At 49.2% G+C, this 11,021-nt stretch overlaps 1 long non-coding RNA gene across 1 annotated transcript; it reads left to right on the top strand.

The window, feature by feature from the left end:
- Positions 1-5,605: 5,605 nt before the first annotated feature.
- Positions 5,606-10,392, top strand: LOC141992843 (uncharacterized). The gene is made up of 3 exons (XR_012640665.1): positions 5,606-5,746; positions 8,493-8,559; positions 9,322-10,392. It is a non-coding gene; the product is annotated as an uncharacterized LOC141992843 (long non-coding RNA).
- Positions 10,393-11,021: the final 629 nt, after the last annotated feature.

The raw sequence follows: 11,021 nt of genomic DNA, 5'->3' as shown, positions 1-11,021 counted from the left end.
TCCTCTGTCCTTTCTCCCCTTTCCCTTGTGATTCTCATCCTCCTTCTTACCTGCATATTGTTCCCATTACCTCTGCTCTGTCACATTTATACAGCAGCTTCCATCCAGGAGGATCCCTAAGCACTTGAGGGGCTAGGCTGTCGAGTAGCATACGGGGATATAGAGGGCATAATGCACCCTTCCACCCACGCACAATCACAGTTCTTGGGCCTCCTTGGCACAACGACTGTGTGACCAAGATTCTCACAAGTGATTTGGGGTTCCTCCGTGTTTGGATGCCCAAGGGAGGCAGTGTGGCCAAGTGGATCTTGCATTGGATTGGCACTAAGGAAACGGGTTCCAGGTGGCCTGCTGGGTGATCTTGGGCCAATCATGTTGCAGCTCTGTGCCTCAATTTCCCATTCTGTAGAACGGGAATAATGATACAGGATTCCTTTGTAAAACACTGTTGAGCTCCGTGGATGAAAGGTGCTAGGTCAGAGCTGTGTATTAATGTCATTAAAGGTAGAGAAGGTTTATTTTAAGACTGTGGGTGCTCTGCATTGTGTGAAAAATCAGGCCCCTTTAAGGCCTCTCAAGCTGGGCCTCCAAGAACTGAGCCAGCCAGAGTCATTGGGAAATCTTGCCCACCCCACCCCCGAGTCCAGCACTGCAGGTGGCTTTTGCACGTCCCACCAGCAGTAGGCCTGTTTCTGCTCTACGGTCTCAGGCAGCCGAGCTCAGAGGCGAGGCATTCACCGTAAAGGAACTGCTGGGTTATTAAAGGAAAGGAAGCCAATAAAAGGACAGATGGGGGGCGGGGGGAGCCAAGTTGGCTGCTGTGACAGTTTTATTATGGAGCAAAGATTCCCTCCCAGGCAGTTTTCTTGAAATGTTTCTTGTTGGGTGACATTTCTACCAGGTCCCAACGGTAGCCTTAGTTGCGGTTCACTGCTCGTTCCTGTGTCTGTTCCTTGAGGAAGGCTTATGTCAGAGGAAGCTTCACACACCGCAATGCCCAGGGGTCCCTGCTACCTTCTCCCTGCATCTGATTCGGCATTTCTCTTCCCTTTAGGGAGCTGTATGGTGGGTAGTAACAGGGCCTGAGGGAAGGGTGGATGAGCGTGTGTGGTTTGTTAGCATTGATGCATCTCCCAGTGAGGTCAAAGACAAATTGGTTTCCGTAATAAATGGGGTCGCCCGCAGAAGGGAATAGAGGGAGGCATGAATTAGTGTGGGCTGTGACACCAGGAGCCATGCAGAAAATACATAGCAGTAAGTAAGTTTCATGCACTTCTTATAGGTTAGCTGGAGTGGGACTGACCTCTTCTTGAAAGGCTACTGCTGAGAACTAAATATTCAGAGCAAACAGCTAGCAGTCAAGCCACAGACTAAAATAAAACTCACAGAACAGACCAGTTGGAATTTGGAATAGTAAATACATTCAAGGAAAGAGGACTCCCAGGTCAGAAAAAGGATGAAATCCAGCCACTGAATTATTTGCTATGAATTATCCACTACACCTTGGGCCAGAAACTGACCGAGATCTCACGATGTATGCCCCATATTCACCAAGAGGATTGAGCAGAGTCTGTGGCTTTCTGTGCTCCTTCACAGTATCATTGTCAACTTGCATTTTACACCATGATGGGGATACTAAGGCTGATGTCAACTGTGACTCTTGAAGGGGTGAGATCTGTGCCTCTCTTTAGTCAATAAGGGCTGCCCTGCTTCTTCTCTTTCTGGGATGACACATGGCTCTTGTGTTTGTTTGGGATTATACCAGAAACCACACTCAGGCCTGATACACACCACAATGCCAGCGAAAGCCAAGAAAGCATCTATTATGAGAAAGGTTTATACTCATGCTAGCCCAAGGCCAAGGGAAACTACAGACTGTATTGGATTCAACACCCATTTCTCACCATGTCTGTTAGAAGCAGGTCTGCACTGTGCCATTGACTATTCCCACAAGCGCGGCACAGATCCAGTAACCACCCCAAACACACCAACAAATCTGTTAGCTACAGCCAGCTACTATAGAATATGCTCTGAGGAGAAAGTCCAGGATGTACACCTTAATTCACTTACAACTGCCTTCACCAAACAAGGACACTCAACCAGAGAAGATGATCACATCATGGAACAGGTCATTAAAATCCCCCAAGAGAGCCTGCTTCAATGCGGAAATAAAACTCCCTTTGACTGCACATCCCTAGTTGTCACCTACCACCCTATGCTGGAACCCATACAGGGTCTCATCAAACAACTACAATCCATAACCAATGGGGACCCCATTCTGAAAGAAATCTTTCCTGAATCCCCACTTCTGGTCTTCAAATAACCCCCCAACCAATCCAAACTTATCAGCAGAAGCAAGCTCCTAACAGACCATCTCAAAGCGGCACCAGACCCTGCAAGAACAACAGATGTAAAACCTGTAGGCATATCTCCACTGCAGAATTTTAAAATATTTTTGGTGCAGAATTTTTAATTTCCTCAGGAGTAAATGATCAACACTCCCCAGAACACACCTTTCAAGATCCATGGGTCCTACACATTCTTATCACAACACAAGGAAGAAAGGAGAGCAGCAGAATACGGACCCTGGGACTTCAGAAAAGCAGACTTTGACTCCCTCAGGGAACTGATGGGCAGGATCCCCTGGGAGAATAACAAGGGGGAAAGGAGTCCAGGAGAGCTGGCTGTATTTTAAAGAATCGTTATTGAGGTTACAGGGACAAACCATCCCGATGTGGAAAAAGAATAGTAAATATGGCAGGCGACCAGCTAGGCTTAACAGTGAAATCCTTGCTGATCTTAAACACAAAAAAGAAGCTTCCAAGAAGTGGAAGATTGGACAAATGACCAGGGAGGACTATAAAAATATTGCTCAGGCATGCAGGAATGAAATCAGGAAAGCCAAATCACACTTGGAGTTGCAGCTAGCAAGAGATGTTAAGAGTAACAAGAAGGGTTTTTTTCAGGTATGGTGGCAACAAGAAGAAAGTCAAGGAAAGTGTGGGCCCCTTACTGAATGAGGGAGGCAACCTAGTGACAGAGGATATGGAAAAAGCTAATGTATTCAATGTGTTTTTTGCCTGGGTCTTCACAAACAAGGTCAGCTACCAGACTACTGCACTGAGCAGCACAGCATGGGGAGGAGGTGACCAGCCCTCTGTGGAGAAAGAAGTGGTTCAGGACTATTTAGAAAAGCTGGACGAGCACAAGTCCATGGGGCCGGATGTGCTGCATCCGAGAGTGCTAAAGGAGTTGGTGTATGTGATTGCAGAGCCATTGGCCATTATCTTTGAAAACGCATGGCGATTGAGGGAGGTCCCAGATGATTGGAAAAGGCCTAATGTAGTGCCCATCTTTAAAAAAAGGAAGAAGGAGGATCCGGGGAGCTACAGGCTAGTCAGCCTCACCTCAGTCCCTGGAAAAATCATGGAGCGGGTCCTCAAGGAATCAATTCTGAAGCACTTAGAGGAGAGGAAAGTGATCAGGAACAGTCAGCATAGATTCACCAAGGGCAAGTCATGCCTGACTAATCTAATTGCCTTCTATGACGAGATAAGTGGCTCTGTGGATGAGGGGAAAGCAGTGGACATGTTATTCCTTGACTTTAGCAAAGCTTTTGACACGGTCTCCCACAGTATTCTTGCCAGCAAGTTAAAGAAGTATGGGCTGGATGAATGGACTATAAGGTGGATAGAAAGCTGGCTAGATTGTCGAGCTCAACGGGTAGTGATCAATGGCTCCAGGTCTAGCTGGCAGCTGGTATCAAGTGGAGTGCCCCAGGGGTCGGTCCTGGGGCCAGTTTTGTTCAATATCTTCATTAATGATCTGGAGGATGGAGTGGATTGCACCCTCAGCAAGTTTGCAGATGGCACTAAACTGGGAGGAGTGGTAGATACACTGAAGGGTAGGGATAGGATACAGAGGGCCCTAGACAAATTAGAGGATTGGGCCAAAAGAAATCTGATGAGGTTCAACAAGGACAAGTGCAGAGTCCTGCACTTAGGATGGAAGAATCCCATGCATTGCTACAGACTAGGGACCGAATGGCTAGGCAGCAGTTCTGCAGAAAAGGACCTACGGGTTACAGTGGACAAGAAGCTGGATATGAGTCAACAGTGTGCCCTTGTTGCCGAGAAAGCTAACAGCCTTTTGGGCTGTCTAAGTAGGGGCATTGCCAGCAGATCGAGGGACGTGATTGTTCCCCTCTATTCGACATTGGTGAGGCCTCATCTGGAGTATTGTGTCCAGTTTTGGGCCCCACACTACAAGAAGGATGTGGAAAAATTGGAGAGAGTCCAGCGGAGGGCAACAAAAATGATTAGGGGACTGGAACACATGACTTACGAGGAGAGGCTGAGGGAACTGGGATTGTTTAGTCTACAGAAGAGAAGAATGAGGGGGGATTTGATAGCTGCTTTCAACTACCTGAAAGGGGGTTCCAAAGAGGATGGATCTAGACTGTTCTCAGTGGTAGCAGATGGCAGAACAAGGAGTAATGGTCTCAAGTTGCAGTGGGGGAGGTTTAGGTTGGATATTAGGAAAAACTTTTTCACTAGGAGAGTGGTGAAGCACTGGAATGCGCTACCTAGGGAGGTGGTGGAATCTCCTTCCTTTGAGGTTGTTAAGATCAGGCTTGACAAAGCCCTGGCTGGGATGATTTAGTTGGGGATTGGTCCTGGTTTGAGCAGGGGGTTGGATTAGATGACGTCCTGAGGTCCCTTCCAACCCTGATATTCTATGATTGTATGAGGTGTACCTCATCTAGTGCACTAACTGCCCCAATAACAACTATGTGGGTGAAACCTGACAACCACTACGCTCTTGAATGAACTCACACAGGAAAATGATAAAAGACAAAAACTCCATAGTCACCTGTGGGTGAACCCTTTTTACAAAGCGATCACTCTATACCAGATCTCTCAGTCCTCATACTCAGCACCTTCAAAAGATGAGTCTGGGAACTTAAATTCATAACTTTGCCAGACACTAAAAATCATGGACTGAATAGAGAAGCTGGATTTATGGCTTTTACAATAGCTTTTTTTTTCTCCTTTCCCCCTATGACTGGAGCGGTATAAACTGGCCACTTCACCTTGAATATATGTTAACTACTTGAAATATGTGTTCACTATTTATGTTAAACAATCTGTTCCACGTTGCATTTAGCTGTGACAGTCTGCTCAAAAGCTTGTCTCTCTTACCAACAGAAGTTGGTCCAGTACAAGATATTACCTCACCCACTTTGTGTCTCTAATAGACGTTAGAAGCAGATATGGCCTGTCCTTCCATGTAGGATTCATAAAGGTTTATGCGCTTGGCAACATTCAGGGCACACCCGGAGTGTTGTGTAGGAGTAGTGCACACACTGCTCCATCCAAGGGCATCAACCTTGGAATCTCGCCAAGATGATATGAACCATGGGAAGCCTCCCAGGACTGGGCTCAAGGCCCGAGAGCAAGGAATGCGGTAGATAGAAATTGGTAAATAAGAATGTTAAACAAAGCCAATGTATTCCTTTTATCTGTTGGAGAATGTAATGCGCGGGGGGAGAGAGAGAGAATAAAGGGGAAGGTGGAAAGCTGACAGGCGGAAGCCCGTTAGCAGAGACCAGCCTGCTTGCTTGCTAAAAGCTGTGTTCTGTCTTGTCATTGAACCGCCACAACTGGCGCCCAAATGTGGGGCCCTCAGCACTCACCTCGCCCAGCAAGGGTTTCAGACGCGTCACTCATCCGCTTTGTGGATCCCGGTGAGTATTTTTCATTGTGGTAAGTATGGGAAGCTCCCTCTCTGCTTTGCAAGTGCAGCACCGCAATGAGCTACAGTATTTGCTGCGTAAGGCTCAGCATGACTGCCCCACTCGAGAACTCACTCTCCTGCTACAGGAGGTGAGTGCCCAATGCCCGTGGTACCCTGAAGCCGGAACCCTTAAGCTAGTGGACTGGGAGAGGTTGGGCCAGACATTGCACAAAGAGCCTCGGGTGTCCGTGCAGGCTTTACATGCCTGGCACCTCTGCCGCAATGCGATACAGCGTGTCGCCTCAGACAGGCCCTCCCTCGCGAGGCTGGTGATCTCGCCACGCCCGTCCGCTCCTGCAGCCATCCCCCCTCCTGACAATGCGAAACAGTGTGTCGCCTCAGAAAGACCCTCTCCCGCGCCAATAGAGGGGCTGCCAATCCCACCACCCCCGTCCGCTCCTGCAACCATCCCTCCCCCTGCTTCGCCCCCAGTGCCTCTATTACCACCGCCTCCCTGGCCTTCCCCACCAGAGCCGGTGTGTGATCGCCCTCCGCCCGTGGGGCCCCATGCTCCGGGGCCCCCCGGGGGGTCGTCTGTGTCTGCTCAGAGGCTTTTGCTGGTGCAACAAATGGTTCACGCAGCGAAGACTCGCTCAGATATTACAGCAGAGGAGCTGGCTGATCTGGTCTCAGTTTGTCCGGTGACCTGGCAGGATGATGGCCAGGGCAACCAGGTTGCAAACTGGGTCAGTTTGCCTTACTCGGTGATCAGAGAGGTAAAGAAAGCGATTCACGAGTTCGGCCTGACTAGCACGTATGTACGTGGTCTCATTGAAGGGTTAGGTACTGGGTACACCCTGATCCCTGAAGACTGGAAGGCGCTGTTGCGCATGATGCTGACACCCAGTCAGTATGTTATTTGGCTTAGTGAGTATCGGCAGATGGCGGAACGCCAAGCCCAGGTATATAGAGAGCAAGGTATCATTTATGAGCAGTTGGCAGGGGAGGGCCAGTTTGCTACTGTTCAGCTGCAGTCTCAACTCCCTCAGGCCGTCTTCCCCATTATTTCCACCTGCGCCCAGCATGCTTTCCGGAAGGTCCCGGATTCAGGCAAGCCTACCAAAAGCTTTGCCAGTATCTGTCAGGGTGCATCAGAGTCCTTTATGGATTTTACCAACAGATTACAGGAGGCTATCCTCCGACAGGTGGATAGCCCTGCAGCAGCTCAGGAGATCCTGTTAAAAATGGCGGTTGAAAATGCGAACGAGGATTGCCGCCGTGCTCTCCAGGCGGCACAAGCCTCTGGAATTCTAGAGCTGTCGGACATGCTGCGGGCGTGCCAAAAACATCAGAACCCAAGCACATGAGGCTGGAGTTCTGGCTGCCGCCCTGCAAAAAACCGGGAAGGAGGGGAAGCGTTGTTACCGCTGTGGTAAGGAGGGTCACTTTCAGCGGGAGTGCCGCTCATCGACGGCGCCCGCCCGCCCCTCAAAGAAGTGCCCCAAGTGTCGGAAGGGCTATCACTGGGCTAATCAGTGTCGTAGCAGGTCGGGAAACCGCACGACGGGCCCCCCCCCAAACCCAGGGCCAAACGGGGGTGTTTCCCACTCAGACAACTGTTCCTCTGCCTTACAATCCATAGATTCCATGAGGGCGGCGACTGCCGGAAGTGCAGGGCTTGATTTGATTATGCAGGAGGACGCTGATTTTCAGTTGCCGGGGGAGGTCTGCGCCATACCTACGCAGGTGACGGGACCTCTCCCTGCCGGATTTGTGGGTCTGGTTCTCCCTCGCTCACACGCTGGGAAACAGGGTTTTTTTTTCATCCCAGGAGTCATTGACGCCGATTACACCGGCGTTATTAAGGTTCAGGTATGGACCCATCTTCCACAGTTGCTCCCGCGTGGACGGTCCCGCGTGGACAATTGATTTTAGTCCCCTATCAGGTGCCAGCCGCCGAGGATCGAACCCGGGGTGGAGGCGGCTTTGGATCAACGTTGTCTCACTCGCTGTCTCACAGCACGTCCTCTCCACTTGTTGCTCTGACAATGTCGGTCCGCCCCTCAAAACCTCAGTTAACACTTCTCTTAAATAATGTTCCTTTCACAGGGTTGGTGGACACTGGAGCTGATGTTACGGTGATTCGTGATCCGGAGTGGCCGGTCGGTTGGCCAACAGTTCCTTCTAAAGAGTTGTGGGGGATCGGGGGTAGCAAACCCGGGCGCCAAAGTTTGTCTTGGGTCACGGTCTCTAAACCAGGAGGCTGTGCCCTTGCTACAATCCGCCCTTTTGTACTCCCTGTCCACCTCAATATTTGGGGCCATGATTTACTTACAAAGCTGGACACCACCCTCGATATTAATATATAATGGCCCAAAATCCTCCCTCACCCACCTTGCCATCCGCATTACCATTGGTATGGCAATCCTTAGAGCCCGTATGGATTGACCAGTGGCCCCTCCCTCTAGAAAAGCTGAAAGCGCTTCATTCACTTGTACAACAATATTTGCATGCACAGCGCTTGGAGAGCTTCACTAGTCCTTGGAACTAGCTGCTGTTATTTTGGCCTTTCAACTTTTTGCTGATTGTCCCTTTAATTTGATCGTGGACAAGCATTATGTTTATCAGGTAATTGATTATTTACCCCTTGCCCTCATTACCCCTCAGGTCGATGCGGACCTCCTTCGCCTGTTTTTGTCCTTACAGTATTTCATCACCACTCGTAATTTCCCTTATTTTGTTGCTCATATTTGCAGTCATACCCCTCTGCCTGGGCTACTCATTGAAGGCAATGCGCGCGCCGATCGCGCGTTACGTGGTCAGGTAAATTCCCTTTTTTCTGACCCCATTGAAAGCCATTCCTTTTTTCATCAGTCTGCCTCTGTTTTGGCCCGACAGTTTCATATTCCTGCTGATCATGCACGTTCTATTGTTTGTTCCTGCCCCCACTGTGCCGCTGCTGCCCCTACCTTTTTTTATGCCGTTAACACTAGAGGTACCGCAGCGAATCAGCTGTGGCAAATGGATGTCACTCACGTGCCACAATTCCGCCCCTATTCATTTTTACATGTTTTCATTGATACCTATTTGGGATTCCTTTGGGCGACCCCACAGCATGGGGAAGCCACTCCCAAAGTTATTCACCATTTGCTAGCCTGTTTTGCTGTTATGGGTCACCCGAGCCAGATAAAAATGGATAATGCCCCAGCCTATTGCTCCACAGCACTTTTCATCTTTTGTGCCCAATGGGACGTCCGTCTCAAACACGGGATCCCTTATAATTCCAGAGGCCAAGCTATTGTTGAACGTGCAAATCGCATGCTAAAAATCTTGCTCGACAAACAATTAAAACAAGGGGAGCTGCGTCTCTGAATCTTAGGAGACATTCAGCAACAACTGCATATCCTTTTGTTTACTTTAAATAATTTAACGCTGAACGCAGATCAGCAGACCCCCGCGGATCGGCATTTTCACAAATGGAAAGACCGCGTGTCTATTACCGTCAGCTGCCTGATCCGCAATGGTTGGGCCCAGTGCCTTTAATCACTTGGGGTCAGGGATATGCTGCTGTGTTTCTTCCTGCAGGACCGTTGTGGGTTCCAGCCCGGTGTGTGCGACTGGCACTGAAACAGCATGGCGTGGCACCAGGGGCTGTCGAACCCCATACCGGAGTTTCAGCTGACCTTGGAGGAGAACGCGGTGCCTCCCGGGTCGACAACGGCAAGACGGAGATGGAGGAGACGTAGCATCCCAAGCTAGGCCGTGACAAGCCAGCCCGTGACATGGGGAGCAGTAAAAGCATTGGTCACCGCGGCTCAACGAAGACTGGCAGCAAACCAACAGCCAGAGACTCCTCAGACTTTGTTTGTGGCGATTCTCACCCAAATTATTGCTAATTCTGTACTGATTGTACGCCTTTTGTGCCTGCTATTTCCTGGAGGGGTTGACTCGGAGCGCTTCCTCCGTTATGGGCCCGAATGACATATAACCTATGGGAAAGATTGGCTTCAATAGCAAATGTTACCCACTTTTGTTTATTTGATTTTGTAGCAGCTGAAGAATTGTTAGGTATGTGCCTTATTCCAGTATGTCATCACCCTGAGGAAATTGGGAATGAGATGATGCTCGCCGCTTACTCGAACCTCTCTTCCCAGTACTCTAGCATGGCTAATTGGGGCCCGGCCAATCACACTTTACCTTCTTAAGCTTATTTTTTGCTGCTGCTGTGTACAATGTATTCCTTTTTGTTAAGGCTTTGTCGAGACCCACCCTGGCAGGCTCCACGAGTTATGACCTTGTCTGTCCGGGAGTTAATTGGCTTGCAAATGCAAATTGATGGCTACCATGAGATGGCCGAGCACAAATAAACAAAAAAGGAGGGGATGTAGGATTCATAAAGGTTTATGCGCTTGGCAACATTCAGGGCACACCCGGAGTGTTGTGTAGGAGTAGTGCACACACTGCTCCATCCAAGGGCATCAACCTTGGAATCTCGCCAAGATGATATGAACCATGGGAAGCCTCCCAGGACTGGGCTCAAGGCCCGAGAGCAAGGAATGCGGTAGATAGAAATTGGTAAATAAGAATGTTAAACAAAGCCAATGTATTCCTTTTATCTGTTGGAGAATGTAATGCGCGGGGGGAGAGAGAGAATAAAGGGGAAGGTGGAAAGCTGACAGGCGGAAGCCCGTTAGCAGAGACCAGCCTGCTTGCTTGCTAAAAGCTGTGTTCTGTCTTGTCATTGAACCACCACACTTCCAGCTCTCTCTCACTGTGGGTCTGTTTTCCACAGTCCATTATGTAAGAAGTGATGGGGCTTCCCATGTCACCCTCCTGCTATACCCTCAGGTAAATACATTGCACCTCTCCTTGCTTTGTCTCAGAGGCAAGATGGCCCAGGGGCTAAGGCACTTATCTGGTATTTTGGAGTCCTGGCCTGCATTCCCTGTACTGCCACAGACAGCCTGTGTAACCTTGGGCAAGTCCTTAGCCCTGTGGGTTCTCAGCCAGGGGTATGCATACCCCTGGGGGTACACAGGTCTTCCAGGGTGTAAATTGACTCTAGTTTTACATAAAGAGCACTGTCCAAGTCAGTACAAACTAAAATTTCATACAGACAATGTCCTGTTTATATTGCTCTATATACTATACACTGAAATGTAAGTACAATATTTATATTCCAACTGAATTATTTTATAATTATATGGTAAAAAGGAGAAAGTGAGTGATTTTTCAGTAACTGTGTGCTGTGACACTTCTGTATTTTTATGTCTGGTTTTTGTAAG

This window comes from Natator depressus, chromosome 8, assembly GCF_965152275.1.
Source record: "Natator depressus isolate rNatDep1 chromosome 8, rNatDep2.hap1, whole genome shotgun sequence".
Lineage (NCBI taxonomy): Eukaryota > Metazoa > Chordata > Testudines > Cheloniidae > Natator > Natator depressus.
This window is presented reverse-complemented; position numbering and strand designations above follow the sequence as displayed.